We start from the raw sequence: 20,692 nt of genomic DNA, 5'->3' as shown, positions 1-20,692 counted from the left end.
TAATACATGAATAGTTCAGATGCAAAAGCCTCTAAGTGCCATCTGAAATTTTCTTCTAGAATGATCATTTTTATCAAGCTGGTATATTTCAGTTCAGTAATTTCACTTAAATGGCAATGCAAATTACCCATTAGTTGTCATTTAAGTTAAAATACTTAACTATACAGGCTTTATAAAAATGATCATTCTAGAATAATTTCAGATGGCACTTAGAGCCTTTTGCATCTGAACTCTTCACATACAGATTATTTATAAACAAGCACGTTTAATGTAATTTAATTTTTTTTTTTTTCCTGTTTTTCTTTAACTGGTTTATTTAATGTAGCCTTATCAAGTTATTTATGCATACATTTTGCATGTATCTGTTTATTTATTTGAAAATGCAATTTGTGGAAAATTATAGTTCAGAAAATTATTTCATTGTAGCATACATTAGGCCTATCCTCCTTATTTCTACCTTCACTAGTTCACGCTTACAGCTGAGGTATGCGTATTTGGCGTGCTGTCCGGGGAAGGGCTCCGAGCTCAGGAATGGCCCGAACCTAGAGTACCCCCCCTTCCCAGTCTAATTTTAAAGTGAACTCAAAGTGAGGAGATGGGGTGGAGGAGGGATGCTGATAAACAGTCAATGGATAGAGGTAAATCAGCGATATTTATACTATGGGATTGATTACTTGATTATGGTCCACCTGTGTCGATTAGGCTAAGTATCTGATGCGCTCCTCCCGAATCTTGTTAATAAAAACATCATAACAGCAGCTCTTTTCAACCAAAGAGACAAAAACGTGTCAACATCACTCTAATTGGTCGAGGCAGCACATCTTCATAACCCAACCAGTAAACGGCACTCTGATTGACCGAGGCAACACGCATTTCGCGCGAGTGTTCAACCATTGCAAAATAACGGCACAGCTTTTCAGCCTGCATTCGCTGTGGTCCCATGCTTTGGATGTCATGGAAGATTATCTAGTCCCATTTCAGAGGGTGGCATACTGTTCCAGATCATTTTGCAAAAACTCCATTTGATTGTCTCAGTGGCAGGTGATAACTGGAGATGCGTACGAAGGTGTAATGCATTTCCTGTTGAAACTGGAAGTTGAGCCAAACAAAGCTACAGGAAAATTAACTGGCACAGAAAAATGTCATCCAACCTCTGGAAACATGAAACCACAGTTATAGAAGTTATAAAAACGACGTCCAAAATAAGTCTAAATTTGATGTTGAAAAGACGTCCACGAACGACCACATTTGGACTATAGATAGCCCTTACGCGGAGGTCCCATGGACGTCAACATTAGATGTGCGGAAGATGTCGGAAAAAAGACATCACCTGAAGTTACAAAACAACCCCTTCAATGGACCGAATTTGGACGTCCAAAAATTAAATGAAAAAAACGTCACTCCGACATTACATTGCGCAGTGGGTACATTCCTACTTTGTCCTTACCAATATAACAACACTCTTTTTGGTGTTAAACTTTAAATCATAATGCTCACCATAGTCAGAGCAGACTCTAAGCAACTATTGCAGCCCAGCAGAGTAAGGTGGTATTACATTTACATTTACATTTACATTTATTCATTTAGCTGACGCTTTTATCCAAAGCGACTTACAATTGCTATATATGTCAGAGGTCGCACGCCTCTGGAGCAACTAGGGGTTAAGTGTCTTGCTCAGGGACACATTGGTGCCTCACAGTGGATTCGAACCCGGGTCTCTCACACCAAGGGCATGCGTCTTATCCACTGCGCCAACCCCACCCCCACATGTATTACAACTACATGTGTGTCATCTAGGTCACTACATATGCATTTACATTTAATCATTTAGCAGACGCTTTTATCCAATGCGACTTACAAATGAGAACAATAGAAACAATCAGAACAACAAGAGAACAACAAGAATATACAAGTGCCATGACAAGTCTCAGTTAGTCTAGCACAGAACACAAAGCCTTTTTTTTTAAGAATATGATAGACAAGAAAAGAAAAGGTAAGTGCTAGTATTAGTTCGTTAAGTGCTGGCAAAAAAGAGGAGTCTTTAGATGTTTTTTGAAAAAGAGTAAAGACTCAGCTGTACGAATTGAGATTGGGAGGTCATTCCACCAGCTGGGCACAATCCAGAAAAAGGTCAGAGGGAGTGATTTTGAACCTCTTTGGGATGGCACCATAAGGCGTCGTTCACTTGCAGAATGCAAACTTCTGGAGAGCACATACGATTGAACTAGTAAGTTTAGGTATGTTGGTGCCGTGCCAGTGGTCGTCTTGTAGGCAAGCATCAGTACCTTGAATTTGATGCGGCTAACGGCTACTGGTAGCCAGTGTAACCGGATAAGGAGAGGAGTAACGTTAGCTTTTTTTTTTTGGATCACTGAAGACAACCCTTGCTGCTGCATTCTGATCAGTTGCAGAGGCTTGATAGTACATGCAGGAAGGCCCGCTAGGAGAGCATTACAATAGTCCAGTCTGAAGAGAACAAGAGCTTGGACAAGTTGTGTGGCTTGCCCTGACAGGAAGGATCTAATCTTATAAATATTCATTGTAATTACATTTTCTACCATTTTTGGGTTCTAAGAGTTGAACAGACTTTTATTTGCGGATACGCCTTCAAACTCTTATGTATCATGAATCAATCATCAAATGACTTCTTCAGAAGCAAAGATCCAGCATAAGCAATTGATGCAGCGACATCCTCAGCAGTCTAACACGAGAGTTATGGCATTTACAGCAGAGGTAATCAGATGTAAACTTCCTCTGATGCACTTTTTTGACAACACGTTTACGCTAATAACACATTCATCTAGCTAGCATATCTGAGCAGCATTCACCACATTCCAATCATCTACAGCTGAACAATGCGCTTTTGATTCCTGTAATGTGTTTTGGATTGCCAATGGGACTTTACTGCTTATGACGCTGTTCACTGATGGACCATTTCACTTAGTGATTGAACTAGGTATTACGACGGTATGTGCATAGCCCTGTGGGATGTGATGCGGCACTAATGCTTACACAGTCATTACAGTTTAATGCTTCATAGGTCATTGGCTTGTTTCACTTGACCGGCTCATGATGCACATACGGTCAACTTATCACAAAGGCCAACTACAAACAGCTGAAAACGCACCAATCCATCTATGAATCGATAAGCAAATTGTTTAAACGATGAAGTGTTGCTTGAATATGATGTATTACGTTTGTTGTGGTGCCTGTCAAAGGTTTGATGCATGAAACAAATCACAACACAAAAAAGGGCATTTGTGCAATTTTGTGCTCCCATGGTCTGAAAACAAGGTGTGTTCAAAGGCATTGCTTGTGCCATTGACCAAAAAAAACCTGGTCTAAAGTCAGGCGCAATATTTTTTTATTTCTTATTTATTAGTAATATATACAATTTGCTTATTACACAAACAGGGATGCGCAGCAGCACAAAACTTTTTAAAAATGAAAAATTCAATTCCACCATGTAAATAGCAAACCCGCCATGGTGCAAGCTCAGCTGGCTTTTAAAGGGAATGGGAGATGAGAGTCTGTTTGTTTTATGGCACGTTACACCCAAAACACACCAATTATTTATTAAGAGAATAAGGACAACCCTTTTAGACCATGAGCCGGGCATGCCTACCATTTATCCCATAAACTCGCAAAAGTGGATTCTGACATGCCCTAAGCCTGTTGCACAATGTGCGTTAGACCATGCTCTTAAAATATGGCCCATATTATGTTTGCACTGTAATAAATGTTAGCTAAAGGTAATGCACCATCATCCGACAACCTAATGGTAACTTTAATAACTAAAATATTCTAAAATTAGAGATTACAGATTGAATTAACATCATAGGTCTTAAAGTTTACAATGTCTATACAATTGTAGACAACACCGTTTAATACAAAATAAAAGTAGCCTAAAAGAAATAAAAAAAGTTACCCCCCCCCCCCAAAAAAAAAAGAAAAAAAAAAAACATACATAAACATACACAAAATACATTTGACAATTAAAGAAAAAAAACTATACTTTAAAATTAACCTTGAAATTATTTCGTTTTAATCATAATTAAGTTTGTCTAACAAATCTTTTAAAAATCTTTAGTTGTTGGGGATGCTACATCAAAAACATCTTTTAAAATCTCTCCATTAAAATGCACACCACAACACCCTCTGAGCGATCAGCAAAGGATGCACAGCAATCAGCCACTAACGGTGAGTTAAATTGACTGAGAGAAGTCATGATGACAGACGAATAAGCACAAAACAATAAAACATTCTCTCTAGATGAAAAGAAACTGCTCTTGACATTTCATCAGGATGCCATGATTATATACGGAGTGAATCGGCTGGTGGAGGCAGATGTAGGCGCATGTAAATAAGGAAAATGAGACCCCAGTGATGGCTGGAATGGTTCTGTGTGTTTGCGCGCGTGTGTGTATGTGTGCGCGAGTTCCACCTGTCTCTATTCCCAGCAGTCAGTCTCTGCTTGACTGCACTTAGGTCTGTGGAAATGCTGTGGGTTCATGCGGTTATAGAAAGCTATACATGTCTTGTTAGCACTTGTCTGTACATGTCAGTGGGAATGCAACTGAACTAGCCTGTGTGTGTAACAGTGGAAAAATGATTAATGTTAGCTAGCGTTAGGAAATCCGGATCTAACGATACCACTTTTTTTGTGTAAAAAAAAAAAAAAAACAATACCTGAAAATGTAAAAAAAGAAAAATTGAGCATGAGGACAAAAGAAAGACTATGATAATTTGGCAATAAGACTTACTGTCTCCACATTCATGTGTGAGATAATTGCTAAAATAAAATCTGCCAGCGACACAAGTTATTAATTTTATTTTTTTCTTCTTTCTCATGGCGAACTCTTGTTCTTGCTTTCTCTGTGCCATCCGGCTTGGCAGTTGAGTGTCCTATACTCTTTATTTCTGATGACATATTGCTTTAACATTTGCGTATTTTGATTTTGTTTTGATTAATCACATAGCTTATTCCATAAATTCAATATGCTTTGAACCTAAAATTATTCTTCGTACATATGGTACATCTCTAAAGTTGTTCATACAAAAATACTTTAGTTATGAATACTGCCAATACTTTAATAACGCATGTCTTACTGTCTATGCAAATGCACAGAAATGCGTACTAGAAAACACATTGAACTTATGAATACTTATCTTGATGCTAATATGATTATCCTTCACCCACAAATTGTACACATTTTTAGTTCCTTTGTCACAAGCATAACAACTCAACTTCAGAGAAAGAACACAAAGATATAAAGAGCAGCAATATGTCATCAGAAATAAAAAAATACAACACACTCAACTGCCAAGCAGGACAGCACAAAGCAAGACCAACAGCTCACTATGAGAGAGAATGGTGTGAAAAGGGAAAAACATCCAGTATGCGACAGTCCTGTGTGTGAAAATGCCTTGTTGATGCTAGAGGTCAGATGAGAATGAGCCGACTGATTCAAGCTGATAGAAGAGCAACTTTGACTGAAATAACCACTTGTTTCAATCAAGGTATGCAGCAAAGCATCTGTGAAACCACAACATGCACAACCTTGAGGCGGATGGGCTACAACAGCAGAAGACCCCACCGGGTACCACTCATCTCCACTACAAATAGGAAAAAGAGGCTACGATTTGCACGAGCTCACCAAAATTGGACAGTTGAAGACTGGAAAAATGTTGCCTGGTCTGAGGAGTCTCGATTTCTGTTGAGACATTCAGATGGTAGAGTCAGAATTTGGCGTAAACAGAATGAGAACATGGATCCATCATGCCTTGTTACCACTGTGCAGGCTGGTGGTGGTGGTGTAATGGTGTGGGGGATGTTTTCTTGGCACACTTTAGGCCCCTTGGTGCCAACTGGGCATCGTTTAAATGCCACGGCCTACCTGAGCATTGTTTCTGACCATGTCCATCCCTTAATGACCACCATGTACCCATCCTCCGATGGCTACTTCCAGCAGGATAATGCACCATGTCACAAAGCTCGAATCACTTCAAATTGGTTTCTTGAACATGACAAGAGTTCACTGTACTAAAATGGCCCCCACAGTCACCAGATCTCAACCCAATAGAGCATCTCTGGGATGTGGTGGAACGGGAGCTTCGTGCCCTGGATGTGCATCCCACAAATCTCCATCAACTGCAAGATGCCATCACATCAATATGGGCCAACATTTCTAAAGACTGCTTTTAGCACCAGCATATATATATATATATACATACACACACACACTTCCAAAATGCATAATTTCAAAAGTCAGTTTTAGTGTATTCAAGGTATATTTTTCCCAATTAATGCTTTCCCTTGGAAAGTACAATGTTCAGTACAACTAAGAAATGGACTTATAATAAATAGATAAAGTGAAACCTTTCGATGCATATGACAAAGTATGTAAAAGATGGTACAACTTGACAGCCTTATGCAGCAAAAAAAAAAAATTGTACAAATTTTTGGCTGTTCAATTCCCAGACTTATATTAAGCCAAAACCTTAACTTAATTACACTATAAATCTGTTTAATGTTTGACCAGCCTTTATCAGTGTTTGCAAAATTGGCACTGAGGGCCTCATTTAATCGAAAAACGCATACAGCCTCTTCAGTGGTCTACAGATTTAGTTAATCTCAAATGAATGCATTAAATGTCAGCACATACTGTACAGCGGCCCCAGAAAAACTTTTGAACTCTTAAGCTACTCTTAAAAATGTGTGAATATCACTGCTTTGCAGAGTACCGGTGTACAAAAAATAGCCTATAAAATTAATATTATATCTGGGAGAAAAAGTTGTTTGCTCTTGGTTTCCTATTTTGCATTCTTAATTGTGTTTTTGGTGCTCAAATACTTGTTGGCCACAGAACTTAAGCAAACAACACACTGAGCACTGTTATATAATTACTGTCTGAAACATGACAATTTCATGATCATTCATAATTTCATATCATCCATTGGTTATGAACTGAAAAACGTGAACAATGGTTTTGGAATAATTGTGGAACAACAGTTTGGAAATTGATTTGCTTAAACGGGACAAACTAATCTGTTCAGCAAACCTTTGCCATATTTGGAGAACCTGCACTGTGTTCAACAACACTTTCACATGCCTAAAGCATGAGTGGCTTGAGTGTGGAGAGTGAATTTGTAAGAGTTGACCTCATGAGTGTTTATTGACCTTGTATGTTAGGATGCCGGATAAAAATAAATTAAATAAATAAAAATCTATATTTATTAAGATGGTATAAATAAAATTATCTAAAATAAAAAATAAAAAAAAATACATATTTACTTGATATTTATTTTAATATTTACTTAATATTTGCATATACAATGTTGTATATAGCAGGTTAATAATCAATTTTAAGTAAACAAATAATTTACTATGAAATACATCAATATTAAATCAATATTTAATATTCATTCACCATTTTCCAATATAATTTAATACAAAAAGCATTACGATTCATTCAAAGTGCATAATACACCATACGACGTCTCTTTATTCAATAAATAATTCACCATAAAAATTAAGCCTGAATATTCACAAAAAATTTGGTATATAATTAACTATAACAATTATCAATATTTATTCAAAACTGATAAAAATCCACACTCATTAGTATAATTTACTGTATAAATATAACCATTTATTCAAATTGTATAAATGCTTTAAAAATAATTCTACATTTTCTCATTTATAAATATACTGTAATTTAATTTCATTCAAAATGCGTTAACAATTTACTATAAGAAAGTATGAATAACAAAATGATATTACAAATTAGCCACCGAAGTTAAATTGATTGAGAGCTCTATTACACAATATCTGCTGGCTATGACATTACAAACAACTTCTTCAGCACAGTAAACATACTGAGCAAAAGATATATAGAACGCTCCAAATAAGTCACTCATGAGGTTTCATTTCAGTCTTAAACAGCAGTTGCGCATGTAGACAGCAAAGCATTTTGTTTGGTTATGAAACAATCGTATTTTTTTTTCTCCCTCTCTACTCAGTCACATTTGAAGCAGCATCTGAAACCCAGATGGATCCTGTTATTACCGTCAATGCCAGTGACACAGCGAGATGGTGAGTGACCTTTAACCTTTACACCTGCACAAGACTAATGTCCTTTCATGTAGCGTTCTAACACAGTCAGCCATCTGCAATCTCTCAGAAACCCTGTTTGGTTATCACTATTCGATTACATAAGCAAAAATGTATGAAGCACATGAAGTCATATTGTATGTACTGTAGCACTTGCCCTAAAGCACGAGCTTGACTTTCTTTTGTCATTGTTCGATGGATAATATATACATAAACACATGAAAGAATGAATCTGCAAATGAATGAATAATGCCACCATTTGCTGATACCAATCTAAGATCCCATAAAGTTGATTTCTCCTTACGCCTGTGTGGAGATAAAAGAGAAAAGCAGACCTTTCAAAAGCCATCATGCCTTTCCTAAACGTCCAACGTATTTCACACAAAGGCTTCAGTCACCTTGTAACATAAACAGTCAATGCATGTCTGTCTGTCTGTCTCTCAATCCACTTCTTCCACACTTTATAGTTCTTTGTCCTTTGAAAAGTTGTTCAAAGACAGCAAGCCATAATCCACAATCTGTTATGTTTCTGCAAGAACAGGCTGGCATTTTTGGTGTTTTTGTAGGTGATTTGAGACTCAAGCAGTTGGTGATATTTACTGCCTGTTGTCTGACAGAATTATAAACAATCCAAGTAATTATTGGATTGGATAATGTGGGCGACATGGAAGCATATGTGCATACTCAAATATCAAGCCAAAAAAAACAACAACAATCTATATGTATTTATAGTTCATTTAAACTTAAATAGTACTTAAGTTATCTGTTTCAAAGACTCAGTGTTCTGAAGTGACCGAAAAGATGATCAACTTCACAGCGGAGGCAAATTACTTGGTTTTCCTTGGCTGTTTTAAATACATTTATATAATGACTTGACTGGCAAGTTTGCAGTCAATTTACAAAGATCTAAGACATAATTACTTGTGAAATATGAACTTTGTAGATCTGAACGAAATAAAAAATGCAGAGTAAAAAGTCAGAATTTTTTTCCCCAAGTACCCAATCAATCCAGAGTACAAATTACTAAAAATAAATTAAATGCTGTAATGAAGCACAATTATTTAAGAACATTAAACCCATGTATAGGTCAAATAACAAAACCATCAGTTTCAGTGGTAACATACATTTTCCATTCTCAATTGTTTTGTGAATTTTGGGTAACATGCTCCAATTTAGTGCTGACAAATGAAATAAAATCAAATTAACACTTGTTAGACACAACATTTACTCTAAATTCGACATTATTAGCCTGTCTATATATCACATTGTCGTCAATAATGAATACGAATATACAAAATACTATTAAAGTTGCACTGTTTTTCAGTGTTTTGTTTAAAAATGTGTAACTCATCCATAATACTCTTTTAGTACCTAATAATGGATGAGTTATGGTTAAAATAGTTTTCACAATCAAATAAGTATTCTAAATATAACAAATTCAGGCCTGTTCCTTATTGGCTAATCTGAATCTGTCCTCAGACGGACATATTGTACTTCTAGTGCCCATTCAGTTCATAGATGTCTTCATTCAGTATTTTTTCTTACCTTTCAATAACACACACAGAGCGTGAGATCTTTAAAGTACCTCATATTATATACTTTAATGACAAATTTCCCAGTGATAAGGAACAATAAACCCCTCTATACCCATTTAATCATGCGTTTTTTACGAAAATGAAAGTGTTCAATATTATAATTTTATTTTATAACCACATATCCGTTACTGCAGACAGCTCTCAATCTCACGTTTTCCTTCCCAGTCCTACCTTCAAGGCCTGGTGATTCTTTGCTAATTCATGAAATCGATGCAGGACGAGATAAATAATTCAGCAGCAGGCCACACACTGAGAAATCATGGCAGGTTTGTTTGCATTAAAAGGAGGTGCACAATACTGTTTGTCCAACTCTGTTGGAGTCACACCTTGTGATACACACACACACTGCCTACTATACTATTAAAAAACACATTGAAATCGCAAGACTGCCTTTCAGACCCTGAGTGTCACACCAAGACCCCTGTTGTGCTGAAAATAACTATAAAACAATGGAAAAACAACAAAAGCAGGAGGAGAATCCCTATCTGTCAGTTGTCCAGCAGACACATGAGTTTCTTGGCCGTATCCTAGATTTAAAGAACCTGCAACTGTCTAAGGTAAAAACAAATGCAGACATCTTGGCCAAAATAAATGAAGAGGCATCCTCTGAAGACCTAGAATGACAGCCCACTCCATCCTTACACAAGTAGAATAAAGCTACTCACCTCTGGTTTCAGTCTTCTTGACCTGGTCACAAATCTCAGGTTTAGCTGTAAGAGTTTCTCTAGCCGCTGATCAATGGGATCCCTTCTCCAGCCTGCAAAACATAAAAAGTGAGAACTGTTAAGCTTTAAAACCTACTCTTCACTTGTAAAAGCTAAGGTTTCAAGAAAAGGTTTTCACACTGATGTGACAGAATACCCATTTTGGGTTCCCAAGAACCTTCTTCCTCTTCATTATTTTTCTTAGTGTGAACAATTTTAATAAATGTAAAAAACATTCTGCACAATTGAAAGTTCTACGTATGTTAAAGGTTATTCATGGAACAATATTTAACAATAGATTACATTTACTTTAATGTAAAGAGAAATAATGTGGTTTAAAAAGATACAAATGGAGCAATTAAATGCACATCACGTCTTAAAAAAAAATGATGTGTAATTAAATTTTAAAACATTCAGCAATGCATGTAAAAATGCATGTATCACCCGTTTTTCAATAATTCTTTTTAAAATTATAACCCGATACACTTGATTATTTGTTACAAGTTCAATTTGCATCTTAAAATCATGGCACATGCATCCGACATAACTATTAATTAGGAACCCAGCGAATCCTCTGGCCTATTATCATTATTATTATTATTATTATTATTATTATTATTGTTCTTGCTCACTTTGTAGTTTGGTACTTTTGAGAGGGATAATCCTGCATAAAAGTCATGCATTTTTCAGCTCTGTATAACATTTCACCTATAGTATACATGTTATTTACAGCCATATTTGATGGGCGAAGTTCAGTCTAGAAAGTAAACCAATTGACATTGCACAAATTTCCACCTGGCAATGCAAATTTTCATTAGTTTTATTAACGATAAACAATGTTTGTTGCACAAAGTTTTGAAGTGGCCCCTAACATAACATAATCCAAACATAGAGAGTTTGTCTAAAAAAGGAGACCTATCCAATGACACATTTCAGTGTGAAAAAAAAAATAGCCTTCTGTTCATTGATTTGACTCTCACGCATGATGTAAGCTTGAGTTCCTGGAATATGTTTTGGATGCCGTCGCCCACATGTCTGCTCAGGATAAAACCAACAGTTTTATACAGATTTCGCAGCACTCATGTGTAATTAGAAACCTGGAGAGCTTGACTGTACAACATGCACTAACAAGATATAATAATGATGTTGAATTTATAATAAAAAGAGGAAAAAGTATCAGACTTCATCTGGGTCTTTAAAATGCCCCCTTAAAAGAAAACACAATGGGGGAAAGGCATGAAAAATAGTTGCATCCTGTGGTTGAAAAGCTGTCAGTGTAAAATGATTGTGGTGAAAGGTTTGATCACACCTTCAAATGACTGACAGACACAGTGGCGTAGCCAGGGGAGGGGCCATGGGGGCACTGGCCCCTCCTGAAAACTGATTGGCCCCCCAGTGTGCCCCCACATTTTTACTTGTCTGTCACTCACAAATTCAAATTATAATCTTTCAGTTTAGTAAATAACTCATGATTGAGTCGCGATGCTTCTCAACGAGGACTAAGAATAGCGAGCTGCTGTTTTCCAAAAAAAGCACCTATTTTAAATAGCTTATGTTTTTCGATTAGCGAGCTGTTGAAGTGCAAGAAGTGTTTGGTACTAACGTTAACGTCTTTCGGTGTTAGACAGACCAGGTTCGATGACGATGTTATCTCCTAGAGCAGACCAAGATGCTAATCATTATATTACTATGCTCCTCTGATGCTGAATGTAAAAGGGGTTTACTGCATTACGATTTACTTATTTTTCGGCCGAACGCGCCGATATAGGCAACAACGCAATTTAAAGCAATGGTTTAAAAAAAAAACTATAATAGCAATTCTAATAAAGTCATTATTGAATCATGCAGTCGATTAGCGACTTTTTTCACTCAAGTGAGGTGACGAAACAAATCGTGTAATGTTTATCTAACGCTCCACACTTGAGACTTTTTTTTTAAGTGTATATGGGTGAGACACATGCAGAGGTGGGTAGTAACGAGTTACATTTACTTACATATACTTGAGTAATTTTTCGGGGTAACTAATACTTTTCGGAGTAGGCTATATTTAAAAATGGGTAGTACTTTATACTCTTACTTGAGTAAATGTTTTGGGAAAAATCTGTACTTTTACTTCGTTACTGTGGGCGACGCTCCTCTCGTTACTTTATCTTAATGCAATAAATGTTATAAATGCTTCAGTTTATTCCAAACGCGCCGTCTACTTTTCTCTGGGCAATGAGCGATGCCCATTCGCTAATGATTCATTCTTTTGAGTCAATTCTGTTCAAAGGCTTGATCAAACCAATTGGCAAACGAGTGAATTGGTTCATGAATCAGTTTGAATTATTCGTTCAGTTCCCTGAAGCAACGCGCTGAGCGTCTGAAGCGGTTCACTCAGAGTTGTAACGTTTAACATCAGAAGCGTTGAAAACGTGGCTATGGAACTGCACTGAATTGAAAGCAAATCTGCAAAGGCTATTATTTGCTTGCGATGGAGATCCTTATTAGATGAACACCGTGTGTGCTGTCTACTGTTTAACAGGTAATAACTTGGGCTACATTCGATTACAGTACACGATACAACTATGACAGTAGTTTGTTGTACGTGTGTGGCTTATAACAGAGGGGAGTCAAGTTGAATGCAGCTTCCAAAAGACAAAAAATAGCCGATTAAGACTGTATTAATTTTAATTCAATCACACCGGTGCGAGTACGTTCAGCAAGTCATATCATCAGCTGCTAAAATCAGATCTGTGATCGCTTGCTGGTGATGAGCCAGAGATAGATGCGTTTTTACAGCGTTGCGCATTATAACCAATCACACACGGTTCTTTTGAATGCAATGGCCAATCAGAGGTGTTCGGATGAGTCATCTCTGAAATGCCGGTGCTTCCTTCACTCGCTCACTGACTGAATACCTCTTTCTGGCGAATTCTCTCACCAGAAACAACAAAGTGCAGATGTGTGTACGAATCTATAATTAAGATATTGATTTCACAGTGTTAACAGTTTCAGTGATTTTAATGGGAGTTTCTGAGAGTGATTGAAATCTAGACTGTCAGTGATGATGTCAGTGATTGAAATTCACATTTAATATAAAGTCAGTCGTATTAAAAATATGTTATGGCATGAAACCTATATCTGTTTCTTAAGTAAACAGACAGGGTTTTATAATAAATTGGAGTAAAGGCTGATGAAATATATACATTTACACACGCACACATACATTACATACATTTATCTATATATCTAAATAAAAATAGGCTCCGTATATATGACCCAAAGTAACTAACTACTTGAGTAGATTTTTTATCCGATACTCTTTTACTCTGGCTCAAGTAACTATTAAGACTAGTACTTTTACTTTTACTTGAGTAAATATTTCTAGAATAACTTTTACTTTTACTTGAGTAAAGTTGTTGGGTACTCTACCCATCTCTGGACACATGCAAAAACATCGTTTTTTTTACTGGTCAATTTTGAGATTTGGGCCTGTTTGTCTTCAGTAACATGTCTTCTTTCAGACTTGTGGTGAAAAAAAAAATTCCAAAATACACATATAGGTCTTTATTTTTCTACACCTTTAGTCTATTTGCGTCTGTAGATTCCTAATAAATTCAGTTGCCGTTCTAAATCACCATGGTGCTCCGCGATTGCTGTCTGCATCCTGCAAAGCTCTCTCTCTAGCTCTCTCTCCAGCTCTCTCTCCCTCCCTTCACAGAAGTTATTGACAAAACGTCATTTGATGACACCCAGAAACTTTCTCAAAAAAATCATACATAATTATTTAATGCATGATTAAATAGCAAAATAAATAACTAATACTAAAATAACACTGGACTAATTAAGCTATTCTAAACTGTTTTATAGGATCCACATATTTTACATGTTAAACTAAAGCTACCTTTTTGAACAAGTATTTCTAACAAAGTATGGATATATGATATTTTTAAATCAATATGCTCAAAATTAATTAGCCTTGACATAAGTAGATTTTGTTTATTCATCAATGCAAATTTACTGCAACTGCTGCTATGCAAATTGAATGGGATGTGGATAATAAACAAAAACATTATGAAATTAAATTAAATTTATATTAGTTATATTAATTAATTAATTGTGTATTTATTTCTATGAATTATTAATGTTATTCTGCATTTATATAAATAAGGCTATTATATATATATTATATAAGGCTATTATAAATAAATTATATTATTATTATTTGTGAGTTGTACACTATTCATACATTGGATTATTTTATTTATTACAGTTTTTCTTTCACTTTTGTAAAGTGAAAAGTTAATACAAATTGTATTTGATTTTTTTTTTATTTAGAGCAGTGAATAACTGCTATTAAAATATAATAGGGTATCACTGTTTATTACTGATTTTAAAGGTTACTGAACTCTTGAAATGATTTGGATATACAGTTCAAACAACACAAGATTGGCCCCTCTGTATTAATCGTGGCCCCTCTTGTGCCCCCCAGTTGAAAAAATCCTAGAATCGCCCCTGGACAGACATATATGCACCCCAGACAATCTCCAAAAATATGAGTCACCATTAGTTTAAATAAATAAATAGAAGAAAAACTGATCATATAACATTGAGAATCCCTATCAGATTTGCATTTAAGAACTACAAGCAACTAATTTTTGTAAATAAATAGAAAAAAAAAATCAGAATATTTGCTATTAAAAGTATAAATGCAAGTGTAAATTATGAGGGAAAAAAAACTAAAATAAATTATATTACGCATGCAACACACTAATCTCGAATTATATCCACCTCCGAAATATAAAAAATACAATTACATGAAAAATTGCATTGAAGACCAAAAATAAAAAAATAAAAATACAAAACACAATTACATTTCATACAAAATTACATTTAATAGTTAGATAAAGTTGATTGTCCTGTAGATGCCTACTAACACCTCTCTTTAGCTCTGCACTGGAGCTGCAGTCAGGTAAAAAATCCCGTTGGAAAGCTGGCAGTGGATATTAGTCAGTGCTGACAGATGGGAAACGCGTGATTTATGTTAGCGACTGGGAGAAGGCAGGAAAGCAGCTACGATGTGACTGAGATTTCAAAGAGCGGGCATTAATCTGCTTCCCGCTGCTGTGTGGACCATGGAACAAGTTCAAGGTGGAAGGAAAAAGAAGGTAGCAGGAAGTTGCAGAATGACAGGCAAGATGAGGAGGAAAGAAGGATGGATTGAGACATTCGCAGATGGGACCCAACTAACCTCATGTTTCACAATTATGAACTTTTGAAGGCTTTAAAGAAGCACTTCAACCAGAATTACAAAAACGACTCCACAGTGTGAAAGTGAAAATAATTTTGAGCAAATCCACTAACAGTAGGTCAGTAGCCCATCAATGGTCATGGGTCCGAATCCCTTGAAAAACAAAAACGGATTGCGACAAAACATGTCTGCCAAATGCATACATGTTAATATGAAATTCTTAAATCAAAAAGAAATTAAATTTTGGGTGAAAATAAGAAAACTAAAAATACAGAGGGCCTTTATGGTTAATATAATCAATACATAAGTTACAGATTGTTGGAAATGATGGACTTTGTAAATCTTACATAATCACTTTTTGCTTTTTGTTTTATATGAACCACAGATTGATAATATACAAATTGTTAATTTGTTGTTTTTCTGTTTTGTATTGTAGTTTTGCTTCAAGTTATTGACTGTTTTGGATTCTGTGAAAGCCACAGTAACATTAATATTCAATCATTTATTATAATTAAATTGATAAATAATTAGTTTGGCTTCAGCTTTTGCAAAGAGTTCAGACAAAGCCAACACTTGTGAAGACTTTAGATGATGCCAGCATTGGATTGGCATACAAAGCTGTCAATTTATTTATTTATTGTTATATTAAAATATTATTCTTACATTATAATCATTACAAGTTGTAAAGCTGCTCTGAAACAATATGTTCTGTGAAAAGCGCTATACAAATAAACTTGAATTTAATAAAATTTAGTTACATTAACATTTGGCAGATGTTTTTATCCAAATTCCATATACTCCATTTTATAAATTCCCTGGGAATCAAACCAATGGCCTTGGACTTACTATCACCACGCTCCATTTGAGCAACATAATTTTTTGCAAGTTGGTTTACTTATTTATTTTTTGTGTAAATAAGGTAAACGTCATGAGACTTCAGAGAAAACTCTTAACGAGCAGCAATTTCCTTTAATTGACTGGTTCGCTTAATCGCCACAGCTTCCCTCATGATGAAAGCCAGGTGAGCCCTTTGATGTGCTTTTTCCCCATTTCATGGCCTGATGAGCTCGTTGGAGTCACAGATGTCACTGAGATGCGCAAAGGAGTCACATTAATCTTTTCCCCCTCCTTTTCCATCTTCTCATTTCCAAATATTAGCCCTGCTCGTCAGATTCTTTAAGAGAGATTTAGATTGATAAGTAATCGCTCTCATTAGATTACCCTCTAACAAGCTATAAGCCTTTTCATTTAAGTAAAGTAATTGTTTGAGATACTGTATATTGGATAGCCAATCAAAATGTAAAGTCAGCTAATGATTATCAGCAATGCAGAGGTGATGGTTCGATATCTAGGAAATACACATGTACAAAATGTACTTTAACTCACAAAAAGTCACACTGGATAAAAGCATTAGCCAAATAAATAAAGGCAAATTACATTGCAAAGTTAATAAAAAAAAAAAAAAAAAAAAAAATAATTAAAATATAGATCTAAACGGTTGCATTATTTCTTGCATGTGCTTGGATTTATAACCTATGAAGGCATTTTAAACTAGTAAAGGAGTAACAGAGCAATGTAAAATTTTGAATTTCTTTCTGCCCAGGTGCCTAACATAATAGACATGGTAAAATTAACTTAATATAACTTATTAAATATGATTTATGCTCTCTTTCTATCTGACATCGTATTGTTTAGGATTTTTTTTTCTGTATTTAGTAGTTTATTATTGCTCTCCGATGATGCATCAGAATGCAGATGATCATATTCAAACATGGCTCATCCAGTCAGAAATTATAGGATCTAATCATTTTACAAACATGCACTTATAACGATGTTTGAGCTGCACAATCTCCATTAAAACTGAAGCACACGGCCCTCATCTCTCACAAATCAAGAAGGTTCCAGAGGGAGTGTTACCTTGTCGCTTCCCGTTAAGTCACTTCTCCTCTCTCTGCCAAAATGTCTGGAAACACCTAAGTGAGACGTTAAAGTTTGCGATTTGTTATGCAGCCAAACCTTGAGGGCAGTATTGACGTGTCGTTCCTTGACACTGATGGATGTAGGTGTCGCCAGGACTGACAAGCAGGTCAAAATTACTTTACATTAGCTTGCTTCCCTCCAGTCTCTCAAGGCTAATGCTGCCCATCATAGCAATGTGGTGGGCAACCGGGGAAAGAGAGTGAGGAGGAGTGTCAACGCCTGTATCAAACCAATTACGGCACAATGGCAGAGCAGAACTGCTGGATTATGGTAATAATGGGCACACAGAAATGCAGGCCTTTGTATTTGTGAAAGTGTGATGACCATAAAGAACCACAGCCTGTGCTCTGGATTAGCGGGATAATTCATGCACCTTCTGCCAAGCACATGATGCTCATGCAGGAAGTGCCAATCAAGACCATCGGAGCACAAGAAATCACAGATGCAAGTATACAGTGTAACTATATTTTTAAAGGAATTTGCTGAAAACACTCACTTTTAGGTCATCCAATATGTAGATGAGTTTGTTTCTTCATTGAGTGAAGAAGTGACTCACAGAGTCAAGCATTTTTAAAGAGAAAATAGTCTAAAACCAATTCTAAATAAATATGCCGGTGGATTTTGTTGCGAGTGGATAGGAGATGGGAGATCCACTGGAGAAATCATAATTATTTAGACTCAGATTTTGGCAAGAAGCTACAGTTTAAAGTTACTTCACAAGACGTTAATTAATGGGCCGGATTATTGATGTTGTTTCAGCTGTTTGGATTCTCATTATGATGGCACCCAATCACTGCAGAGGATCTATTGGGGATTGTCCAGGGGCCTGTCCCATGATGGTATCTGAACAAATTCAGAGTCACAGGATTAGTTTTGAGTTGACAAAAGCAAACCTCTCCAATCCGGCTTTGTTGGAACCATGATGCTGATTATCAACTTTCTTTGTCAACTTAGGCTTTGACCCTGAGTTTGTGGAGCACGTGTTTGTGCTCCGTTCATTGCATTAAAACAATCAACAGATACACATTGAATCATTATTTCGGAGTTCCACTCAAGTGTTGTTCTCAATGGATAGTCACATTGTTCCATCACATATTATGTTATATTGTTACATCCCCTACTGCTGATGGCCATATAAGAAAACCACGGTAGCTCAAGGAATCACAGATGCTAATAGAAGCCCTGTGGGAACAGACAATTATAACAGGGTAGAATAATGTGAACCAAACGACCAACAAAACGCCACATGTTACATAAAAACCAATTAACTGCAAAACAGAGACACCCTTTCTGTCTTTATTTGCCCTATAATTCCTTTAAAGGAACATTACATTGTAAATTTTGTAATATGTCCAGTGTGAAACCGTGCATACAAATAAATTTACAGCTACAACAGCCAGCAAACTTCAATTTGAATCAAACGGTTTACAAGCACACCTGCCATTCAAAACCATGCTAAAACACTAATATCACAATCCATCCAGTCACTCCACACAGCAGATTGTAAACCATTAGCTTGTGCAATATGGCGCCAGTCGCCAAACTGCATTAAGAGCGCTGAACACTTGGAACTGGAAATTGGTTTATGATATTTATAAAACTTGTCTGAGGTAAGTTACATTTTGCATAAACAGACACGATCTGGAGTTCTTGAGACTTTCATGATTCCATTTCAAACAAATCATCCACTGAAAGCCAAGCTTGGTTGCCTAGTGATGCCATGAGAAAAGCAAACTGACCTTTCATACTTGAGATGAATGATGAAATAATTTCCTTCATTTGGCCAGTCCAAGGAAGAAGACCTTCGTGAGGTGAGATGTTTGGTTGGTTAGCTTTCAAATGTGTATTCGGGAAATTAAGTTAATAATTTTACTGTATTGTGTGCATTTGTGTGTGTATATAATACTTTTTTTATGGATTCCAAAATGCCCTGCCTTTCACCTTTTGTATGTCTCCCTTATCTAACACACCTGATTCCACTCATCAGCTCGTTAGTAGAGATGACAAGAACTAAACTGGGTGTGTCTATATAGTGCACTATATCGGGTGTCAGCCATTCTGTAGTAATGTCCAAATTCTGAGTGAACGACTTAATTCCCTACATCCGCCCACTACTTTTTACCCACAATTCATTCTGATTTCGAGTGTACAACCGATGTACACTTGCTGAACCCCTGAGCTAGAGGCTGGAAGCGAGAGCGAGAGCGGGAAAGAGCGAGTTTGAATGAGAGATGCCATTTACATCTTTATTATTTCTGCTTTAACTGTAATTTCATACAATTATTTATATAAAAAAATGTCATTTACGCAATACATTTTTTTGAAATATTTTATAATTTACTGAGGTGGCACCGCTGTTAACTTACAGAAATGATGATAATTTGGTATATAATCACTGATCTATATATGATCAGTGTATATCATTAAAAAAAAATATATAAAATTAATGGTCGCCTGAGGGTGCTCTACGAATTTTCTCATCTGAGCTCAAAACGCTGCTCAGGACAGTGTCAAGATACTCAAAATAATAAATACATAAAATTATAAACGTGTTAATGTCTGTTTATTTTAGCTCTAAGTATTTTATTAGTATTCAATAATTATGAACATAAAAGCATTACAAAACAAATTAGAAACATACCATATATGAAACCACAAAGCTGACGCAGAGGTATGTATAATTACAATGTGAAGTCATTTTGAGTGATATTGCTATTAATATTTTTTTCTAAAATAAGGTATACATGTAATATAAAAAAACAAAGAACAACAATGTTGTTGCAACCGCTCCAAGTCATACGCGCAGTGTATACATCACCTTCTGAATCCATTCACTTATTTGTTCACTCCTTCCTGATGTAATCCACTCAACTGCCATACACTATATAGGGATTAGTGAATGAGTGAACGAGTGAGCTATTTCGGACACAGCAATACAAAATGTGCAGGGCAGGGGGGCTTCCATGTCAGGTTTGAGAACCACTGATATAATCACATATATTTATGAGCCTGGACCACACATCCAGTCCTAAATGTCAATTTTTCGAAATTGAGATTTATGCAACAG

At 36.0% G+C, this 20,692-nt stretch overlaps 1 protein-coding gene across 1 annotated transcript in view; it reads right to left on the bottom strand.

Annotated features, from left to right (window-relative positions):
* Positions 1 to 19,525, bottom strand: part of LOC113055913 (cadherin-18) — a 130,929-nt gene extending 111,404 nt beyond the window's left edge. The window contains exons 1-2 of the mRNA XM_026222295.1: positions 19,365 to 19,525; positions 10,374 to 10,465 (exon numbers count right to left, since the gene is read on the bottom strand). The gene's annotated coding sequence lies outside the window, so the exon portion shown is untranslated. The remainder of the gene's footprint in view (positions 1 to 10,373; positions 10,466 to 19,364) is intronic.
* Positions 19,526 to 20,692: the final 1,167 nt, after the last annotated feature.

The sequence above is a fragment of the Carassius auratus genome, chromosome 37, assembly GCF_003368295.1.
Source record: "Carassius auratus strain Wakin chromosome 37, ASM336829v1, whole genome shotgun sequence".
Lineage (NCBI taxonomy): Eukaryota > Metazoa > Chordata > Actinopteri > Cypriniformes > Cyprinidae > Carassius > Carassius auratus.
This window is presented reverse-complemented; position numbering and strand designations above follow the sequence as displayed.